Genomic DNA, 24,141 nt, shown 5'->3' on the forward strand with positions numbered 1-24,141 from the left:
AAAGGTCAATAAAACAGGGGACATACATAGCATCAATGTAAATAAACAACATAAAAGTCTCCGTCTGACAGATTTCAAAAAGATAAATATGGGAAATAAGCACAACAAAATGTGTAAGATGTGATAAATCAAACATATCAAAAGGCACAAATTGAAAAAAAGCGGAAAATTGCAGGGTCAGGATAGGAAGGTTAGTGGTCCGATAGGTTGGTAAGGAAGAGAAGCGGGAGGGGCAGAAATGGGAGGGGGTTGAAGGGGATGCGGGCTGAGGGTGGACAAGGGAAGGGGGGAGCAAGGAGGAGTGAAGGCGGTAAACAGGGAGGGGGAAGTGACGAGGAGAAAGGGCGGGTAAGGCTAAAAACAAGGGAGGGCGAATGCATCTAGGGTTGGACAGATGTAGCCAGTGGAAGAGAACAGATATGGATTAGGGTCCCCAGTATTTATTGAGGAGATGTAGTTTGAGTTCTTTTTTGAAACAAGAGTAGGAAGGGTTGCAGCGAAGGTCAGTTGGAAGGGCATTACAAATGCAAGGAGCGTTGCCAGAAAAGGATCTAGACTGGGTGTTTTTCTTTTTTAGAAGGGGGGGATAAGAAGGAGGGTGTTAGTACTTCTCAAGGAGCGGGAGCAACCGGCTTTAGTGAGTTTGCTAGCGAGGTAGGTCGGTGTATTCTGATGGAGAATTTTGTGTGTAATGCAGGCCGTTTTGTAAATGGATCTACCTTCAATGGGGAGCCATTTAAGGGTTTTAAGGGCAGGGGATATGTGGTCGAATCGCTTGCAGTCTGAGGTAAGCCTAGCTGCAAGGTTAAGCACAGATTTAAGAGGTGCTAGGTGGATCTTGGGAATTCCGGTGAGAATGGCATTGCCATAGTCGATGCGAGAAAGAACAAGGGATTGGACTGCTAGTTTGAAATCATCGATCGGGATGAAGGGCTTGATTTTCTTAAGGTGGCGGAGAGTGAAGAGGGCTCCTTTGGCAGAATTATTGATGTGTACCTTGAGGGTTAGGAGGTTGTCCAGGGAGATCCCTAGTGATTTGACTGAGGAGGACAGAGATAAGGAGCAGTTGAGGGCGTTAAGGTCAGAGATCCACTTCTGAATGGGGAGTTGGTTATTTTTAGGGGAAAAAAGAATGATTTCAGTTTTTTTAGGGTTGAGTTTGAGGTGGTTACTGTGGAACCAGGATTGGATCTTGATGAGAGTGTTGTTGAGTTGAAGGATGTCAGCATGAGTTTTAATCTTATAATAGAGTTGGGTGTCGTCAGCATAGAGATGGTAGTTGATCCCGGCTTGTTTAAGAATGAGTGTGAGGGGCTCCAGGAAAAGGTTAAAGAGTGGGAGAGAGGATGGATCCTTGCGGAACTCCTAAGGAGATGGAGGTAGGGTTAGATAGGCAATTTTGGATTTTGATTTGTTGAGAATGGTGTTGTAGGCATGAGACAAACCATTTGTGCGTCGTACCATTCATGCCAAATCGATCTCTAAGAACATTTAGTAGAGCAGAGTGGTTAACAGTATCAAACGCTGCAGAGAGATCAAGGAGGATCAGAAGGCTAGATTCACCATTGTCAAGTGAGTGGTGGATGTCGTCAATAATGTTTAGCATGGCGGTTTCAGTGCTGCATCCTTTCCTAAAGCCAGATTGGAAGGGGTCTAGTAAGTTAAAGTGTTCAATGTGTCTATCTAGTTGGAGAAGGACACATTTTTCCAGGGCTTTAGAAAGAAGGGGAAGGTTGGAGATGGGACAAAGGTTATTGAGGTCGTTTGGGTCTGCCAAAGGGTTTTTGATAATGGGGGTGATTTGGCCTAGTTGCAATGAAGTGGGGACACAGCCGGTGGCAAGGGAGCTGTTGATAATAGAGGTCCAGGAAGGGGTGATGATGTGTTTGAGGTTTTGGACAAGTTTGGAGGGGAGAGGGTCTTTGGTGTGGGAGGAAGGCTTTAGTTTGGAAATGATGTTAAAGACGTCTCTTTCAGTGACTGGCTGGAAGTTAAGCCACGTGGCATTATTTTTAGTAAGAGAGTTAGGATGATTGGAGTCAAGGAAATTGGAGGGCAAGGGGGGGTGAGGGAGATCAGAGTTTTGATGGGCAGTAGTAAGTGTAGGGGGAGTTATGGTGGAGGTTGGGATATTAAGAGAGATGTTTGGATTGGTGGGAGGGATCACAGTAGAGAGGAAGGATTGCTCAATAAGTTTAATTTTGTCTGAAAAACAGAGAGCTATTTCTTCACATCTAGTCGTCGAGGCCAGTGGGACAGGGGGGGCGGAAGTAGTTTGATTGCGCACAATGTTGAATAGTTCTCTTGGCCTATTCTGAGCTCGATCTAGTTGTGATCTGAAGAAGGAAGTTTTTTGTCTAAAGATGTGTTTTTTATAGGACGATCTAGCAAGTCTGAGGCGGGTCAGGTTAGAAGGAGAGGGGTGCTGTCTCCATAATCTTTCAGTCAGTCTGAGTCTACGTCTTTCATTATTAAGGTCTGTGTTAAACCATGATTTGGAGGGGATATTTCTTTGCTTTTTGAGTTTGAGAGGGGCAAGAAGGTCAAGGGTAGCAGTGACAGCTTTGTTATATTGTTCGGTTAGTTCATTCGTGTTAAGGGAGGGTGGGATAGCGAGAAGCTGGGCATGAAGTTTGGATTCAAGTAAGTCGGGAGGGATAAGACTGAGATTTCTGATCAGTTTCATGGGTTTAATAGTTTTGGAAGGAAGGGGGAGGCAGAGGTGGTTATGGTGAACAGGATAAGGTGATGGTCGGACCAGTCAATGGGAATGATGTTAGATAGGAGGGCTAGATCTTTGCTGGTTATGATAGCGTCAAGGGTGGCTCCTTTGGAATGGGTTGGCGACTGACAGATTTGATTGAGGTCATTAATTTCGAGAAGGTCAGAGAGGAGGGAGATTGAGGGATCTTTAGTATCATTCCAATGGAGATTAAAGTCTCCCAGGAAGATGTTTTTAGATTTGGAAATTGAGGATTGGGTAAGAAGGTTAGATAGCTCATCAATGAATGGGTAGTGATTTCCAGGTGGATTATTTATATTGTGAAGGCGGATGGGGGGAGAACCCTGTATTTTGAGTTCGGCTACGAGGTATTCAAAGGAGGCATATTCTGCGTTATTGATAAGGGAGAGCTGTAATTAGTCTTTAAAGATGATAGCTACACCACTGCCTTTTCGAAAGGGTCTATCTTTCCTAATGATGGAGTAGCCCGGGGGTGAGAGTATGTCAAGAATGCTTGTAGAGTGGTCATTAAGCCAGGATTCTGTAAGGAACGCAATGTCGATGGATTCGCTAAGGATGGTTTCAGAGATTTCTATGGCATGTCGGGCAGCGGAGTGGCAGTTAACAAGCATGCAGGTGAGGGGTTTGGGAGTGGGTTTGGGAGATGGGAGGGCATGGATGGAGGTGAAAAGAGGAGGGGGTCTAGGTGAGACAGGTGAAAGGGGAATACGACTAGTCCCCAATATGACGGGGATGTTTGAGAAGGGGGGAGGAGTGTTCATGGTAAATGAGTATGGAGGGTAGGAATTTTGAAGGTCGGACATCTCCCGGTGAGAGAGGGTGCAAGTAGTGCGGAGTGGTCTTTGAGCCCGGCAAAGCAAGGGAGTCATTTTCCACGGTTTGGAGGTGGTGGGGTTTAGACCGGGGCTAGCGGTGTTTCTTCGGGGACGGGGATCGCTGGATTTGAGGTTGAGGAAATCGTTCCTAAGACGAGAAAGATCTCTGGTAAGAGTGGAGATGTTAAGTTCGATGTTGCGGAGGGAGTTTGAGATAAGAGTGAGGGAGTAAATAGAGTGTGGGGGGGAGGAGGACAAATGGGGTTCGGGGTTAGCTGCAGAGGGGGTCTGCTCTGAGGAGGCAGTGAGCAAAAGCAGGCAGGAGGCCTGTTCTGAGGAGCGGATGAGCCGAGGCAGGCAGGAGAGCAGGGAGGGCTGTAGTTAAAAGGGAGAAGGAGTGGCATGTCGGGGTAGAGGGGAGATGAGACCTCTGTGGAAGAGAAGTTTGGGGATAGCAAGGAGGTACAGTTGCGGAATGGTGTAGGAGTGAGGGGGGAGCTAATGGGAAGAGTATAGTTCAGGGAGGGAGAGGATGAGTTGGGAGAAGAAGGGTGTGGGGTAGTGTGATTCAGAGGGTGTGAGGCTGAATTGGGAGGGGAGGAATGAGGGGGGGATGGAGGAGCAATGGAAGGGGAATCTGGGTGAGGAGTATTGTGATTCTGCGTGAGTGAGGATGAGTTGGGAGAGGAGGAGTGAGGGAGGTTGGAGGAGGAATGGAAGGGGAGACTGAGAAAGAGGGCCAGGAGGGTGGAGTAATAGGTAGGGGAATGGGTGGCTGGTTGGGAGCAAGGGGGATTGGGAGTGAGGGGTTGAGGGGAGGATCAAGGGGAGAGTGGAGGTCGTAGTGAGGAAAGAGGGGATAGGTGATAACGTATGCATAATGTCATTGGATGTTGAAAGGTTAGGGGCGGGAGAGGTGGGCTGGTGGGGCAGGGTCAGTGGGGAGAGAGGAGGTGGAGGGTATGGGGGGCTGTTGGTGGAATTGGAAAGTTGGATGGCCAAGGATCTGAAATGGAGTTCGAAGGTGTTAAGATGGGGTACGGACGCTTGGATGAGGATGTTACCAGTTTTGAAAATGGAGATGTTGATTTCACCACAAAAGGTTGGAGATGGAGTGGTGGAAAGTTTGTCGCCATGGGGTATTTTGGAGGTTTTAGTGACTGGGAGAGGTTGTGTGAAGATTCTTTTCCATTTAGAGGGGCGTTTGGAGTAGAAGATGTAATTTGTTTTAATGGGGGCAGTAGGGCTGTAATAGTTGTCAACAATAAGTGTTTCCGGATTTCGAATGAGGAGGTTGTGTTTGAGTTTTTTTCTAGCGTGTTTAGAAAGATTGGGGGGGTACGGGATGGACCAGGAGTTGGGACCATGTTTAGATAGAGAGAGATCCTGGGAGGGGGAAGGGATATTGAGAGGAGGCATAATGGGCAAAGGAAAAAGTAGGGGAGAGGAGAGTCAGATAATCACGTGCGTAGTCAAGGGAGAGGCAGTGGGTTGAGACTGTGGGGGGAGAGACTTGGAAAGGGAAGAGTGGAAGGACGCAGCATTGGTAAAGGGTAAGGGGAGAATTCGGCAGAGGAAAAGAACAAAGAAAGGGAAAGTGAGATGATATGAAAGAAAGGGTCAGGAGTCAAGAGAATATGAGTTAAGTGAAGTACGAAGGAAGTGAGCAGAATAAAGTGCACCAAACAAACAAATCACATCACCGCTACATATGGGGGGAGCAAAATTAAAGCAATGTTGAAATATCCCCAGCAAAGCAAACAATTAATCCCCGCAAAGCTACACAAGGTGAGGATCGCTAGGCTCAGGAACAAAAGTACCGGGTCATCAAACTGCACATATTCTCAAGTTGGGTGCATTGTTAAAAACAGTCCAGCGAATCAAATAATCATAGCACAAATATACAAAGGGAGGTCATGGGCCATAGGGTAAAAAAAAAGGGGGCTAGGAAGGCAATTGAATAGGAGGTTGTATCGAGGTTGACACAAAAATCACTACAAGATTGTCAGTGAAAGATAACTAAAGGGGGGAGGAAAAAACCCACAAAACATATAAGACATATTGTAACTGGCGCTTGTTAGAAGCATCAAAAGTAAAACCATAAAAAGCATATGAGGGGCAGATCGAAAAATTAACAGGACATGTAGGATAAAATAAATAAAGGGGGACGAAGTTCAGGATTAGGCCACAGGGTGGAGCTCCAGGCTAAAGGAAGGGAGCAGTTTAGAATTCAAAGGAAAAATAGATAAGGAGTGTTTCTGTTGAAAAAGTGGCGTTGTTATTCTAGTGGCAACGCGTCCATCTTGAGGGGCCTCGTAGTCGTCAGAATCTAGGTTTTGGCACCATTTTGTACGGCTAGATTGGATCACGCAATTTCGGTGTAGTTGTAACTAGTCCATTCAAGTCAGTGTTGTTTCGCTCCTGGAATTCCACCTGGCCTGCCACTATAAATATAAATATATATAAACCCCCAATTTAAAATCAGCGCTCCCAGAAAGTGTCTTCTCTTGATTTAAACAATTCGATTGCCAAAACAGCTAAGGCATTTCAGGGCTTGGCGAGGAAGGCCTCACTAGGTGCCGGTGCTGAGTTTCAAAGCTCAGCCTGCAATCTCCGCTCGGAAACCTGTCAGCCGATCTTGTGAGTCCTAACTCACAAAGTCAAGCAAGCTGAGGCTTGTTGGGGAGAGCGGGAGCAATGCCGGTTATGAGGGCTGAGCTGTGACAAGGCAGCGCAGGGGAGGCAGGTCTCACCTTGTGTCGGTGTGGGATCAACACACCAATAGCAATTTTATCCGGTGGGGGGTCCTCGCAAAATCCGATGTTGGTCGGGCAGTCGGGACATCTGTATCCAGCATCATGGCGGTGAACTGGGCAAGCCACGGAAGAAGCAGAGCTCTGGAATGTTCCAAGGCGTCCGGCAGATCATAGGCACTCGGAGGAAGCGGAGATGAGCAGTGTACTCCCAGGCACTCTGTGGTAATTAGGAAGATAAGGAAGAAACTGCCGTTTTCAGCCGAAGGAGATCTAGACAAACCAGCAGCTGGGTCGGTCGTCACAGGTCAATTGTTGTTGGCCTCCTGCAGGAGGAGAGAAACAAGCGGCGCATTTATCAGCAGGGAGGCGGCATGGAGCAGGGGAAAAACTTCCGTGCGGCTCATCGGAACAGAGCTGCATCCCTGATGCGACGGGGGGGCCCAGCACACACAGCCTCTGAGCAGAGAGCACAGACCCACTGTCAAGGTCTCGGTGGCAATCCAGGCCGGACCCCTGCAGGCGGATTAATCGTTGGGCGGTCAGAGGCCAGGAGGAGCGTCGGGTCTCCAGCGCGAACGGCGAAGTTGAGAAGTCCTGGAAGGAGAAGCCCGTGGCCTGCGTCCTCGAGGTGCCCAGCCCGGAGGGTGTCGATGAGGCAGGAAGGTCCCGGTCGTATCGGTGTAGAGCGTCGTCCAGGTAAGTGGAAAATATTTTCTTTTCTTAATGCAATCCAGTTACTTTTAGTGGTGCTTGTAAGTCGACGGAAAACGGGTGGATGGCGGGTAAAACGAGGGATATTGTCCGATGCAGTGATCCCCTACCCTGGAGCTCTTGCAATGAGAGCTCCTACTCGGCGGCCATCTTCAGACGACAGCATATGCCTAAACTACAGGTCTTCTCCCTATTTCCATGCAAAACATGGGGTAAATTGTCTTTAGGTAACATAATGCAAAAGAATTGCGGAAGACTGTCTATTGATACGGGTATCCAGAGTAACAGAGGGCTGTGTGAATAGCTGGAACAATCCATGGTAGTTTTGAGAGTTTAGAACTGTATTTTATCAGGCACCATACCCAAGTAGACCCCTCTTCTGTCCATTGATGCACATTGTACTACATCTGAATCAAATAAAATTTCTCTAGTGAGAGAATTTCCTGGAACCATGTAAGGGATCAATGGCGAGGAGTGTTTTTGAGTCCCTATCCAGTCCCCCAGTATATTGCGGCATGGATTGACTAATTTTGTGGGACCAAAGTGGAAATTTTGCGTCATACGTGTGTGTTTTTGCAGCATTTTTGCGTTGCTTTGTTGACCCGTATCTGCTTATCCTCTGCCCCAGAAACACTGAGGATCCAGTAAATCCACTTAACATATTTAATGCAACACTTCCCATTTAGAAATGAAGCAGGTAGCCCAAATGTGGACTTGAAAACCGCTGCAGAGCCAATGTGTACAGAAGAGGCCAGTGAGAAAGTGGTTTTGTTGGAGATATTAGAACTTAAGCCACCCTTTTGGATTGGAAGCAGAATCGCAACAATCATTAGTGCAGCAGGTGCAGTGTCGGGAGAGACACAATGCATCCTAATTGTTTATTTTTAAATAGCGATCCAGGGGCCAGGGCTCTCTTTCTCTTGCTTGAATTAGTGTCCATAGGGCACTTGCTATTCTACTGACTGAACAAAACTTGTAAAGACCCAAACACTAGCACCACTCAACCTTCTGTTGTCCATGTTCTTGATAGATCCACCCACCTTTCCTTCTTCTGTTGTCTGTTTTCTTGCCACCGCCCATCCTCCGTTATCTGTGGTGCCCCTCCCACCTACTACCTCTCCCTTCGTTGTCCATGTTGCCCATTCCGCCCATCTGTGCTCTATCCCTCCATTGTCCATGTCGCCCCCACCCACTGTAACAAAAAAAGCTCTATGATGCGGACCCTCCCTCTCTTGTAGGTGTTGAATACCCCCCACCCACCCCCCATATTGGCTTCAACCCAGCAATAAAAAAAAAAAAAAACTACTGTGATGTGGCCAGCGCTAGCCACATCATAGGACTTTTTTCCCCACAAACTCAGTTGTCTATGTTGCCGCCCCTCCCCAAATATATCCTCCATCCCTCAAAGTCGCCTCCCGCCCTGACCTCCCTTCTGCCAGCAATAGGAAAACAAGAAACACGCAATAGTGTGGCAGGCACTATCCGCATCACTGTTTTTTGTTTTTTTTTCCTTTCAGTTTCTGCGATGATGTACGGCAGCTGCGCTGCTATACAACATGGCTTAAAGAAATTGACAAAACCACTAGCTATTGCCTTATAGGTGAGTCCTGTTGGCTTTGCCAATGTTTGGTATTTGGCCATTGGGTAAGGATTGTTATAGTACTGTTACAAGTATGCACATTTTCAAGACCGGCATATTGTTAATTTATGGTTAGTTGAGCGTGGCTTGCACGGCAATGAGAAGAGCCGACTAAGTCCGGAGCTCGCAGCACCCCGGGACGAAACCAAGAAAATCGGTGCAAAAATACGAGCCAAGCCGAGAACCAAACGGCACAATCACAACCGGAACTCGTCCGGCACAGAACGAGGAGAACAGCGCGCAGACAACCCTAATCCAAAACCAAAAATAAAGGAAAATCACGATCCCTGCAGTAGCGGACCAAAGCAAGATGGCAGCGGCGGTCTAGAGAAACCACCGAACGACTAGACACGGTGGAAGGAAGGTCGCACCGCAGGAGCACACAAGAAAAACAAGGTTAGTGCCTGCGCTCCCCCGAAGGAAAGAAATCGGACCTGCCTGAGCCAAAGACTTGCGCAAAGAAGCAGACACCAGCCGGGGCATAGAGCGCGACGACGAAAGTGAAACTAACCCTTCACGGGGGTGGCCATCTTTAGAAAGAACACAATAACCAAGAAATAGAGTGCGAGGGAGTGGAGGGCTAAGAACGGGGGAGACAATAATCTACTCCAGTGACCCTAGCCAGCCTGCCTACCAGAAGAGCAACGGTGCTGACTGCCCATCTGTACACCACTAGCCACTACCAAGGGGGATGCATAAAAACCAAGCCGTGGTAACAAAGAACGGCCATCTTGGGAAGGCAACCGCGTGCATAGCAGGCGATCACATCATGCTAGACGCGCGGACCAAGAGAAGGCAAAAGTGAGCGGTAAGGCAAGCGTGCAAGCAAGCAACACCTACGCCTCGGTCCACTCGACATATTGGTGGGAAGCAGTGAAGCTGCCCAGCCACAACAGGACACACCCGCGGCATACGCGGAAACCGAAAGTGAAATCGCAACAAAGGGGGGCGGCCATCTTAAGAGCAAACACGCGCACCCCAAGAAAAATAAGAGCGAAGGAAAGGCACACGAGCTACACCAGCGCCCCAAGCGAAACCATAAATCTGACCTAGCACCAAAAAGTGGCCATCATAGGAATGCAGCCATAGAAAGAAAACGAAACCGCAGACAAGGAGGCGGCCATCTTAGGAACAAAGAGCAAGAGCGAGGGGAAGATCACGAAGCCAGATGACCAGCGCCGCATGTGCCCATAGGCAGTGACCAAGAGTGCAACAAGTCCGGCCTCTGAAAACAAATCATCAGAAAAGTCGCCACAGAGGGAGTCCAATACAGCCAAGACCGGCCACCCAAAAGAAGTAAACCCCTGGCCCAACTGCCTAACCGGCACCGCTCCGCCATCCGAAACCGAAACAAGATACGAGAAACAATCCTGCCCAAGCGCAGCGGAAAAGACAGTAAAGACAAACCCGCCGCCGTGCCAAACGTGCCTCTAAACAAACACATGAACACATCACAGTGAAGAAACTACCTAAAGAACGGAAGTGCAACTACAACACAACTTTTGAACAAACCGCAAAGAGCAAGCTGCTGCAAGCAAGACGGATAAAAAACTAAGAAAAGACAGTGAACACAAAGCACCCAAAGTAACACCAGAGGCAGGAAGCAGCTGCAAAGTAAGAAGCTCAAACACAAAAACATACCCGACACCAAACACAGGGTGCGCTAGCAGTCAAGATAAGAAAACTACACCATCGCCACCACTGGGCAACGAAAAAAGATTTGAGATCTTACAAAACAAAAGAGGGCTGTGTAAAATGGCAGGGAGTGATGGAAAGGCGACACAACAACAAAAAAAGCCAAAAGCTGAGGGCACACCGGAGTCTCCCTTCAAACAGAAAGCGGACATCAGCAGCACGCTAGACAGTACACTAAAAAAACTTGCCGAAGTCCAGGATTTGGCCAAATCAACTAAAAAAACTACCGATGCCATACAACTCGAGCTAGTGGCATGCAGAGCAGACATCCACACGGCTAACAGACTATCTACAGTTAAGCAGAGAGTGAGTGACATAGAAGATAAATCACACCTAGCAAGCAAGACAATGGGAAATATTGCTAAAGCAACAACAGACCTACAAAAGCAAGCAACTGATTTCGAAGACGGCAGAGAAAGGGGAACATAAGAATTCTTGGCATACCAGAAGGGGAAGAAGACAAAGCGGGTTCCTGTGTTGCCATGCTACAAGACCTCATCCCAAAAATAACAAATCTAAAATTCGAAAACCCTTTCGAGCTGGACAAAGCATACAGGGTACCTGCGTACAAACAAGGCAATAGACAAACACCAAGACCAATAATATGCAAACCCTCACGCTCACACCAAACAGAAGCCATCTTCGGAGTTGCGAGGAAAAACCCGAACCTGCTATGGGGCGGCAGCAAGATCATCTTTACGCAAGACTACTCTAAAACTACAGTAGACATCAGAAAGGGCTTTCTGACGCAAAGAGACAAACTAAGGAAAAAAAACATCACCTACTCTTTTGTCGGCCCGGCAAGGTTCAGAGTAAACAACAACGGAACAACGATAATCTTCGATGACCCAACAGAACTATTGCGATACCTGACAACAACCGAACCACAAGAAATGGAAATGGCGACCACATCATCGAAAAGAAGAGCGTCACAGGACAACAAAGCAGATTAGACTCACAGAAGAACAAAAAATGAGTGGCTCAATACAAGGAAATAACATGAAGCCGAGCACAACCAGCAACATATCTACCTCAAACAAAGCAACGTATCGACCTCATACAGTACTGCAAACCGAAGTACAAACAAACGATCAATAGAGAACTCGAGAACAGAATCAACAAGCGCCAGCACAAGACATTGAGCAGAAAGCGATCTACCCAGGAATAAACATATCCTTTTAAGCGATGGGGCTAATGGGAGATCCTGTCAGACTAACACTACACAACTTCAAAATGAGGTTGTATGGGACCTAAAGGACGCTTTGTAACGAGAACGATAATCAGACTATCCAACGTCCCGGGGGGCGGGGGGCACAGGATCTTGCTGTCGCACGCTTTCAGCACGACATTTTAGAAGGGGGGAGGGATGGGAGGGGAGGGAAGGGTAAGAAGAGGGGGAGTCACGTTTGTCAAGTTTGTCATATCCAGAACCTAAACGTATCCTTAAACAGAAAACAAGATCGGCAGACTCCTGCACACTATACTCAAAAGAGGAGAAAGAAACAATATCGGTAACCAACAATTTATGCACCAAACACAGATGACACAACATTCTGGGAGGGGGTAACCAGGAAACTGGAAAAAAAACAAACGGACAACTTAAACATTGTAGCAGGAGATTTCAATCTAGTCCTAGACCACACCCTAGACAGACAGTCAAGCACCAAAACAAGACCACTTGCCTCCTACAACATCCTGAAAAATATCTGCAACAGATTTGACTCATGGAGACTACAGCACCCAGACACCAGAGACTATACCTTCTACTCCAACCTGCACAACACATACAGCAGAATCGACTACATCCTCATCTCAAAATCGCACACGCACCTGATAGAACACACAGATATAGCAGCAAGAATGGTCTCAGACCACTCTTGCATCAGTCTACACCTAACAGGCAGGCACAACGACCACATTACCCGCAGATGGCGGTTCAACAACATAACGATAGTGAAGCAAGAGTACAAAGACACGATAGAGCGTGTGATCAAATACTATATAGATGAGAACGACACATCGGATACCGACCCGAAATACCTGTGGGAGGACCTGAAAGCAACCATCAGAGGGAGCCTGATAGAAATTAAGGCCAGGAGGGACAGAGAAGCAAAATCGCAGCTAGACAAACTAGAAAAGGACATAAAACAACTAGAAACCCTACACACCTCAAACTCAGAACTTCTTCTAACACTTACAGGGAAGAAATATGATTCCAACAGAATTCTCAGTGAGAGGGCGGGACTGTGGATAAGAAAGTACAAACACACCAACCTTTGCGAAGCAAACAAGGCAGGGAAAATACTAGCGTCGTACCTCAAACGCAAGCAGAGACAGCACAGCATATCCAACATCACAGACCGGCATAACAAAACACACACCAGCAACAAAGAAATCCTACAAACTTTCAGGGATTTCTACAAAGAGCTATACACAAAAGACGACAACATTGACAAGGCAGGCACCATGGACTACTTAAAAAGACTCAACCTACCCAAGTTACTGGAAGAGGAGGCGAAAACACTTTGTCAAGACTTCAAAGAGACCGAGATAGCAATAGCCATAAACTCACTAAAAGACAACAATGCACCAGGACCAGACGGCTACACAGCACCCTTCTACAAAAAGTTCAAAGAACTTCTTATCCCAGTCCTGACCAAATCTTTCAACCACTGCACAGAGGAGGGGACAATAACAGAAACAATGGCACAAGCTGACATAATTGTCATTCCAAAAGAGGGTAAGGACCTGCAATGGCCCAAAAACTACCGCCCCATATCGCTAATTAACCTGGACTGCAAAATCTACGCAAAAGTACTAGCCAATAGACTAAACAAGATATTACCCCAGCTGATCGGAAACACGCAAGTAGGGTACATGAAATCTCGCATGTCGCATGACAACACCAGACTCCTATGCCAAGTCATAGAACACTCCTCAAACTCACTCCTTCCGGCCGTCGCTATAACACTAGATGCCGAAAAGTCGTTTGACAGGGTTTCCTGGAAATTCCTCAAAGTGCTTGCAAGCGTACAATGTAGGGGACGAGTACACGAAGAAAGTCATGGCGTTATACAAAAAGCCTATAGCGAAAAACCCCATAAACGGCAGGTCATCAACCCCCTTCGAACTAGAGAGAGGAACGAGATAGGGATGCCCACTATCCCCGCCACTGTTTCTACTAGCATTAGAACCTCTGATCACAGACACCCTAGCAAACAGAGACATTACAGGGATAACAATTAAAAACACAACAGCCAAGATCGCCGCCTATGTAGACAATCTACTTATATTAACAAGCAACCCAGCCCTCTCCATACCAGCACTCATGAGCACAATCAAAACATATGCCAAACACTCAGGCTACACACTCATTAAGGACAAATCGGAGTGTATGCCACTCAACATACACACAACCAAGGAAGTAATAGGTAGCGCAGGACTAGCTTGGCAACCAAAGGCTGTCAAATACCTGGGCATCCAATTTAAAAGAAGCCTAAGAGGCACACTAGAACTGAACGAGATGCTCACGCTGAGAAAGATAAAAGAATTACTAGACACGTGGTCACCCAAGTTCATCACATGGTGGGATCGAATAGACACCATCAAAATGATGGTAACACCTATAATGAACTACCTAGCAGACATGCTTCCCCTGCCTCTGACAGAAGACTTCCACAAGAAAATAGACCTAATGATCAACAAATTTATATGGAGAGGGAAAAAAGCTAGAATAGGCCTCCGCAAGCTGAGGCTGGGAAAAAAACTGTATGGGCTCAACCTTGCTGATCTGAAAACGGATGCACTGGTTGCTCCCTAGACAAAAATACACGGCAACATGGCTAGCCATAGAGGAAGCCATGCTGAACAACACCGTGCCACTCACACTACTAACATCAAACAAACAAGCACTCAACAACAACCCGATCCTAAAGTTCACGAAAAAAGGCGCTACTGAAGATAGACCCCAACCTAGAAACCAGCATCAAAAACTCGCAGTGGGAGACACTCTGGTCTAACCACAAGATTAAATACAGACGGAAAACATTAGACATCAGTACATGAAAGAAGCGAGGAATTCAGTTCCCAGCACAACTAGAAACGGAAGGAACGCCATACACCTTCAACGTTCTGAAAAACCCCCACAACCTACCAGATCTAGAACTCTATAATTTCCTAGCTATCAAAACAGCCTTAACAAAATTAAAACTACATAGACAAACCCCATCTAACTTCCAGTTCATGGAAAACATAAACAAGACAGGGCACCAAGTCTCACTTCTATACAAACTACTCCGACCCGTCAAATCCAAACTTAACGACAAAAAGACGGCCTACTGGGAAACCCAGACAAAATCCAAACTGACAGAACAGGAACTACAAACACTGTGGGCTTCTCCATCTAAGAATATGATATCCCCAGTATTAGCACAGGCCAAATTCTGGCCACTTCACCAAGCTTATTGGACACCAGCTCGCTTGTCCTCTATATTTCCAAAGGACAACGACACCAGCTGGAACTGCGGAATAGAGAGAGGGGACCTAGAACACCTCATCTTTAGTTGCACAAAAGTCAAAAATTTCTGGAAACAGGTGCTAGACTTCACAAACAAGACACTGGGCTGCAGCCTCGGACAAACATTCGCCACAATAGTCAAAGCACATATCTCACCGGACATCCCTACCCAGGAAGACAGAAATCTCCTTGACTTCCTCCTCACTTCAGCAACTAAGATAGTACCCACGAACTGCAAAGACACCACCAACGCCACATTCAAACGGTGGCTAAATTGGGTGATCTTCCTCAGAGAAGCAGACTACACCACTCTCAGAAACACACCAGGAAGACACCCATACAGAGAGATGTGGTCTAAACTAGATAAATTCATAGACTCCTTCAAACCACCATAGACTAAGCACAACCCAATCTCTAATCGAGAAGTACTTTTCTGTCACAAACAACCACCACCACTTTAGGTTTTACATTTTTATGTTTCATGTTTCTAACTAGAAACCCGCCAAAGGCATGAATAAATGTTAAATGTTACTTGTGAGCCAGTCCTTCTGGGCGTACAATGTCGCACCGTCGAACTCACCACAAAAATAACCAAAGCTACGATTAACCAAAGAAATACAAGTCTTTATTTTTTCATTATATGTAACCTGTAAATACCAACAAAAAAATGTAGAAAAACAAAAACAAAATGTATTTATGGTTAGTTCACCTAAACCCAGCTTGGCAGCCATACTAACTATTCATCACATGTTTTACTGATTAAAGAAACTGAGCCACCACTAACCACAAATGCACACTCCTTTACTCAGAAATGTGAAAGCGATTTTGTATGTGAGCATTTGAGTAGGATCTTACTTTCAGAAACTATTTAATTGAGAGAGCTTGTCAAAAAATGCAGATACAAAATCGCAAGTTTTATCAGCGCAGCACATCAAAAAGGCATGCTACGCAGATAAAAAGAGAAAAAGGAAAGGGCAAAGGAGCCGGAGGACCTGGAGGCGGCACTGTCCCAAGTAGAAAAGGAATACAAACAGAACTCCACACGTAGTCTAAAGCACCGGCTGGGTACTCTCAAAGGGAAACGGGGGGCAATCTATACAAACAGAGCTGAATTCACCCTGCTCTGTCATCGTCAGAGTGCTTACGCACAGGGAAATAAGGTGGGCACGCATCTGGCGAGACAGCTTAGGAAAACAAGCATTTGCAATGCAATAGGTCTTGCATTTGCGAGAGTCTGAGCTATTGGCATTGTAAATGACAATGCCTTTTATTTATGTGTTGTTTTTAAAACCTAGACATTGTCATTTACAATGCCAATAGTTTAAACTCTCGCAGATGCGAGAACTATTGTGAATGCTTGTTTCAAACGCGACTGCAGCAGATGTAAAACATCAACAGAAACCAATATTTTTATTGACAGTTTATATTTTTTAAATAGAGCACTAACCTCACCATTTATGTATGTTCACCTGAGGTGCCCATATTCGCCCCCCGTTATGTAATATTTGAATATTAATTCTTATATATGTAGTGTTATGTGAAAGGCAGGAGATGTTCGTACTCAGAATATAGTCTAGCGTTGCGCTTTTAGGCGAGAAAAAGAGAGCAGTTTTTAATAACTGTTTTTATGTGAGTTAGTGATTGAGGTTTCTGTTGATGTAAAACATCAACAGAAACCAATATTTTTATTGACTTTTATATTTTTTAAATTGAGCACTAACCTCACCATTTATGTATGTTCAACCTGAGGTGCCCATATTTGCACCCGTTATGTAATATTTGAATATTAATTCTTATATATTTAGTGTTATGTGAAAGGCAGGCAATGTTCGTACTCAGAATATAGTCTAATGTTAAAGTTAGCAGTTTTTAATAACTGTTTTTATGTGAGTTAGTGATTGAGGTCTGACAGCAAAGAGGTGCATGATGGTGCCTGGTCCTCATGAGGTGACCTCTCCTGATGAGGTGACCCTTCCTGGGCTTGTCTGTCACCCCGGGCGCATTGCAGAGCAGTGGCATTCGCGTACACACACACACACAAACAAACATAAGGTCAGTTTGACGCGCTGTGCACCAGCTACCCCTCATCCTGCCACTATTACGTGAACAGGTCACGACTGCCTGTCACACAATGAGGTGTCTAGGCGCTCTATGAAGCCATGGGAGGGCCGGACACAAACACACGCACAGGTGTCCCGTCTTGACTGGCATTGTCTGAACCTACCCCATATCATGCATTGTCTGGACAGGAGCACATGTGATGCCGTACACATAAGCGCTCACACACTCACAAATCAGCTCTCCCTCCTGCAGCCTCCAGTACGGCCAGCAATAGCCACCAGACTCTACTGCACACTGTAAGGTGTCTTGTGCCCTCAGTGGAACGCCAAGAAGGGTTACACAATATTAAAGGTGTTCTGTCTACCGCCCACCACAGCACCCGAGCCAGGTCTCTGTCCACAGTGCACAACACACAGCATCTGCTAATGCACCAGATAATGAGTGCACAGGCTGTTAATGTCCTGCCAAGCACCCTTGTGATGTCACTGCACCCCTATACACACGCATCTGCGTGCCATGCTGCACAGTGTCTGCAGCTGGCAGTGGTGCCAATAAAGGCCCTCGGCCAGATCCCCACTGAGTGTGCAGTACAGTCACCGGCCATCAAAGAAACACAGGGGCAGTTGCACGCAGATTCACACAAACAAAAACAGACACAGGCCTCATGGATGTCATGTGAGGCCCTCTTCTCCATCAACGCGAACTAACAACCGCTATTGCAGTACAGCCATGTTCTGGGGCACAGATGCACACACACAGGCAGCACGCGATGACGATGCAGTGTCAGCCCCCCTCCCCACCCTCCAGTGCAGCAGGTGAGGTCTGTTGATGCTCCTGCTGGGTCTCATGCAGGGCAGAGGTGCAGCATTAAAGCAGGAGAGAAGGAGACGGGTGTGAGGGGCTCGTACAACCTGCAGGAGGCATCACTTATACACAGCACGAGCCCGGGCAAGCTTCGCCACCACTGCCCGGCTCTGCCTGCTCTCTGCCCACCCATGCTCTCCTGTCCGTGTATGTGTCAAAGCAGCATGAGCCCCTTCAAGCTTCAGCACCACTACCCTGCCCTCTGCCCCTCCGTGCTCTCCTGCCTTCTGCCCCTCCGTGCTCTCCTGCCCGTGGATGCGATACAGCAGCATACGCCTGTGCAATCTTCAGTGCCATTGTCCGGCTCTGCCTGCTCTATGCCCACCCATGCTCTCCTACCCCAGTATGCGTGCAGGGAGGGGAGGAGCGAGAGTCCGGCTGATGCAGACTTCCTCTCCTCCAAAACAGGAAGTGAGCATAGTTTTACCTGGAATGAAGCAGTCAAGGGGACTTAGGCCGCTCCCGCACCCTAAGGCGGCATCTGGAGACCTGGCTGAGGTCAGGAGGACCGAAGTAATTCTTCTGTGCACTGGGCAGAAGCATCTAGCAATAGAGCTTTGACACCCGAAACTTACGAAGCACTATAGGTTCAGGAGCCGAGGCATGTTAAAAGGAGGGCGTCACGCCTCCAAGGCACTCACTGACCACTGGCCCATCTGGCCTGCCTGCCTGCTATCAAGATGACCATCGCCATTTCAGTCGGACCACTGATGAGACCTTATGGACCTTATGAACACATCTCCGGACAAGACGTTCTGTATGCTCTTCCCTAGCCTCACTCCAAGCACTGATGAGCCTTATCTGGGGGCTGTTCATTCTGAACCACTCATGAACCCCAAATAACGGATGCTTTGATGTGCTCTTTTGATTCCCACAGCAGAACTGGTACTGCCCCTGTAATCCGAGAGTTCATTACATGCCTGCTTGAGCCTTCTAGACATCATTCGCGCTTCCAAATGTGACCGACAGAAAAATGTTTGCCAAGAAGAAAATGTTTCTGTAAACCTAAATATCAAATAGTATTTCAGTGTTCACAATGTTTTGTTCTCGCAAATCCCTCCAGGAACTGCAGGTGTTTGTTCAGGGGGGCAAGGGGTTTGGAACGGAGCTTATTTATAAGGTATATCGCAATGCTCGGGTTAAAAAAACAAAACAAAGGCACACGAAGGAAGCAGAGGGGAAACAAATGAGGAAGCCTCTAAGCAGATTTACGTGCATGGAGCGTGTTTAAAAGAAATCCAAATGTGAAGAAACAGCCGCCTGATGGAAAAAAAAATGCTTACTGGCTAATTTAAAGGAGACCGTGTAACGCCGCAAAGAAACTATCCAGTCCGAAGGGCGGGCCAAAAGGAGACAAGTAGGCAACAAAGAAGCCTCGCTTTCAATGGAAAGCCAACGTTTAGCATAAATGATGACACCAGCCAATAGGAATGATGGGCTGGGCTTCAAGTCCCCTTCTGAAATCTACCCGATTACAAAAAGCCTCGCAGAGTGAGCAGCGCATGCGCACTGCAATGCAGGTCTGCGAGACCTAAAAAAGGACGAGGGAGTTAATGGGAGGAATACACAGGGGGGGGGGGGGTTTAGAATTAGATCACAGGGGTAAAGCCTCTCTGGTTGGCGCTTTTTGCCAGGAGCTCTATAAAGCAGCACCCCCTGACATTACGGCGCAGAAGGCTTACTTAGACTTGCTTGCTCTCCCTAAGATCTCAGAGACTTGGAGAGAACTGCTGGACGCCCCAATCTCTGAAGATGAGGTGCGAGTCTCAATTGGAGCACTTAAACCTCACAAGTCCCCGTGAACGCTCGGACTATCAGCCCTCTTTTACAAGACTTACGCATCCAAACTACTGCCACATTTCACAACCCTATTTAATGACATAGCAACGCGACAGGCGATCACCCCCACCATGGCCGAAGCACTCATTACAGTAATTCCAAAGCCGGGGAAGAACCCAGCATTGTGCCTCATATAGACTGATAGCTCGCCTAAATCTAGACGCCAAGCTTTACTCTGCTATTTTAGCGACCCGTTTAGAACACCTACTCCCCGACATTATCCACTCTGATCAGTCCAGTTTTATAAAAGAGAGACAGACGCATGACCACATCCGCAGGACACTCCATCTTATCGAAAAAGCCAACAAGTTCAAACTTCGAGCGATAGTGTTGGGCTCGTACGTGGAAAAAGCCTTCGACAGGGTGGACTGGCACTTCCTGTTTCTTACCCTGTAGAGGTTTGGCTTTGGACATAGGTTTGTACGAATGATAAGAGCCAATTATTTAAGCCTGCGCTCTAGAGTTTTTTTTAATTAATTTTTTTATATACTTTTTTTTTATTGTGATGCAAGGACAGACATCGGAGTAAATCAGTACGTGGCTCATCCTCGATCCGAAGACCTGGACGTTGACCAACAAAACACAGCCATTCAGCCCACATCCCGGGGGCCAAGCGGCAGTATGATATCAGAAACACGGACTCCGTAGTCATTATAAAGCGATAAACATGCCGTTGAAACAGCCAGGTGAAAGTACATCATCACTTTTTTTTTTTTTGGGAAATACTTGACAAACAAAAACTTCAATAAAATTCAAGAATAACGAAAACTTCCCCTCTCCACAAACTCGGCATCAGTGAGGACACAGGCATATACAATCGGTTCAAGTGATCAGGGCCCATCCGGGCACAGGTATCAAAATCAAACACAGATCTATTCGGGACTCAGAGCAAATCACATAGTTTCAGAGATTATGCGCGCGGTACTGGCAAGACACTAGCCCATAGCAGCCCCATCATCCCCTCTCCCACCGCCCTCATCCCCGGAGTCCGACCCCTGCGGGGTGAACAGCTCAGCACTGGTGGCATCTGAGTCGCTATCTACAGTCCCCACAGCACACATCATGCGCCACACTAGCAGGTCCTCTTGCAGCTTCTCATCCCTACGCATGTGTTGCATATGTGTTTCCTCCGTCAGGGACCATTCCCTAAAGTCTCTAAGCCAGAACGACAGATCCGGGGCTCTACTCCCCATCTAAGTGATAGCCACCCTGCGCCTTGCCAGCACCAATAGTAGCTGCAACAGCTTATAGGATAACTTTCTCTTTGTAGGCTTGGGTACCAGGGCCAACAAGCAATGTAGTGGGTCCAAGGCGATCCGGAGACCTGTGATCTTCCGGATGCGCTCTACCACCTGCCGCCAGAAGGCAGCCACCGGCGGGCACTCCCAGGCCAGATGGAAAAATCCCGCTCCACCCAGTCCACATCTAGGGCAGTCGTCCCGCCTGTCGTGTGAGATGCGGTGTAAGGATACCGGGGTCATATAGGTGCGTTGCATAAAATTGAAATGAATGAGCTTGAACCGCGCATTACATGACACCGTACGGGTCAATGCCCCGATTCGTTTGCGCTGGCCAGGCTCTAGGGCGACACCGAGATCCGCCTCCCATGAAGCCCAAGCCAGGGAAACCGGTGGATCCGAGTCCTTCCGCATGGCCGAATACAACAGCGTGATCAGCCGACGGCCTCTGCCACAGGAAAGGAGGATGTTAAGGGTGTGTGACATCGGAGGCGCCTCTGGGAACTGTGGCCAGGTCACCCGCGCCATGTCCTGCAGCCCCCTATAATGGAGGTAGTGCCCCTCCGTCAGTCCAAAGGCCTCCGTAGCCCCCTCAAAGGTCACAAAGGAGTCATTCGGGTACAGGTCCGCCAAGGTTTCGCAGCCACCCCCCCTCCAGGTCCGGAAGGACATATGGTCTTCCATCAACACCACAGGCGCCAGGATCCATACCGGTAATTCCCTATGGAAAGGGGCCCGCCTCAGGATTCTCTCTACGAATCTCTGCCAAATCCCTGCAGCGTGCCTTACCACATAAGGTAAAGACGTATCCGCTCCCCTTCCTTGCATCAGTGCCACCTGGAGAGTCTCCTCATCCGCTCTGCCCGCCAAAAGGCTCAGTTCCCAATTCGCTGTGCCGGCGAACCAACGTGCTGCTGGTTGAAGCTGTGCCGTGTAATAGTACAGGTCGAATCTCGGACCCTCCAGACCCCCCTCCTCCCGACTCCGGACGACAGTGCGCAAAGCAACTCTACTGCGCTTACCCGCCCAGAGTAGCGACGTCAGTTATGAGTCGAGCGTGCGGAACAGGCCTGGCGGGATCGGGCACAGTGAATTCTGTAGGACATATAGCAGACGTGGGAGCATCACCATGTTGGCCACCGCCAATCGTCCCATGAGGGAAAGTGGAAGTGTGTTCCAGAACGAGACAGACTGTTGAAGGGAGCGCACCACTCGCCTGGCATTACGGGCCAGCAGCTGGTCATCCGACGATGCCACCTGGATGCCCAAATACCGAAAGGCATCCCGTTCCCATCGTAATCCCAAGTGCGGGAGGTCTACCCGCTGGTCGGGGCCATAACCCGCCAAGGGGAAAATGAGGGACTTACCAAGATTAATCCGCAGACCCGAGGCCGCGCCGAAACGATCCAATAGCCGTAATAAAAGCGGCAGCGACTCCCTCGGGGACGTTAAATAAAACAAAGCATCATCTGCATACAGGGAGACCACATTTACGGTGTCACCTACTCGGATACCCCATTGTGCCATTTCCATCCTCACGAGGACCGCCAAAGGCTCAATTGCCAAGGCAAAGAGCAGCGGCGAGAGGGGACATCCCTGCCGCGTGCCCCTGCCCAGTGGCCAGTCCTCCGAACGCGCCGCGCCGAGTCTAACCCTAGCTCGAGGTTTCCCATAAAGGATCCGCATCCAGTTACAGAAGATGGGGCCCAGCCCCACCAGATGAAGCACTTCCAGCAGATATCCCCAATTCACCGTGTCGAATGCCTTGGCCAGGTCTATGGACACTAGGACCTGGGGGTCCTGTCTATCCCGCACTTCATGCAGAATATGGTTCAGGCATCTGAGGTTCATCGCAGTGTTGCGTCCCGGAATGAATCCGCACTGATCCTGATGCACCAGATGCGCCATGTGTGGCGCCAGGCGATTGGCCAATACTTTTGTAGGATTTTAGCATCAGTATTGAAGAGAGTAATGGGCCGATACGCTGCAGGGTCGCAACTGTCGCCCCCAGGTTTGAGAATCATGCACACCTCAGCCTGGTCCATAGTAGGCGGGAGGGCGGCACACTCCAGCGCCTCACTATAGACCTGCAGGAGCCGTTCCGCCTGATAAAATTCCGGCGGAAACCCATCACCTCCAGGGACCTTGGCCTGCGGTAGACTGGCCAGCGCGACCTTGATCTCACGGAGCGACAGGGCACCTCCAACCCCTCTGCTGCCTCCTCCGATAGGGTCTGGAGGGGCAATCCCCGAAGGTAAGCCTGAGTAGCGAACTCCGTCACCGAGGGGTCCGCAGCATATACCGCTTGCAGGTGGGTCTGTAGGACCCCAAGGATACCCGCCTCCGAGTGCACCAGGTCCCCCGCAGGGTTGCGCAGAGCAGGTATCCGTTCCGGAGCGAATTCCCTCCTAAGGATCCAGGCCAGCAATCTCCCAGCCTTGTCCCCCTCTCGATGGAGGCGCTGACGATACTGACCCAGAGTGTATTTATCTAGCCTGGTCAGTATGTCATGGACCTCCTCCCTGGCCGACTTCTCCGATTCTAAATCTGAGTCGTCGGGGTCCGAAATAGTCTGGCAACTCCGCAGGCGATCCTCCGCTTTACACGGGTCACGGAGCAACTGCTTCCGCACACCATAAGTCAGGCCCATACACGCGCTGTGCACCACCACTTTCATGGCATCCCATTTGACCGAATAAGACAAGTCCGCTCCACCCCAGTTCAAATCGAAATAATTGGTAAGGGCTTTCTCCACATGGGCCTTCCCCACCTGGTCCTGCAATAGGTCCACCGGCATCCTCCAGGTCCGAGGACGGGATGGCTGGGCGAGCCACTGGGCCACGCATGTCACTGGGGAGTGGTCCGACAAGAAGCGGGCCTGGTGGGTGACCGTTAGGGAGAGGGATACATCAATATTCGTAGCGAGGACCCTGTCCAGTCTGCTATGAGTATTATGCGTCGGAGTGTAACAGGTATACAGTTTATTGTAGAGGATGGCGCTGTCGCCACATGTCGACAACCCCCAGGTTAGACATTACTTCCCGGAGTTTCGCTGTCATACGAGGTTTCGTGCCAGTACGGGGGGGATGCCTGTCCAAATCCGAATCTAACACACAATTAAAGTCTCCAAACCTATGGAGGGGGGCATCGAGATCCAAAACCAGGACATCTTGGAGTCGGGAGAAGAAATCAGGATCGTCGACATTGGGCGCATACGAGTTTAAGATCGAGAAATCTCTCCCATCAAGCTTCACCCGCAGTAGC

General features: G+C 48.4%; 1 protein-coding gene across 1 annotated transcript in view; it reads left to right on the forward strand.

The window, feature by feature from the left end:
* The window catches only part of WDR59 (WD repeat domain 59), an 885,758-nt gene that overhangs the window by 122,547 nt on the left and 739,070 nt on the right, over window positions 1–24,141 (forward strand). The window lies entirely within an intron of this gene.

This window comes from Lissotriton helveticus, chromosome 12 (assembly GCF_964261635.1).
Source record: "Lissotriton helveticus chromosome 12, aLisHel1.1, whole genome shotgun sequence".
Classification (NCBI taxonomy): domain Eukaryota; kingdom Metazoa; phylum Chordata; class Amphibia; order Caudata; family Salamandridae; genus Lissotriton; species Lissotriton helveticus.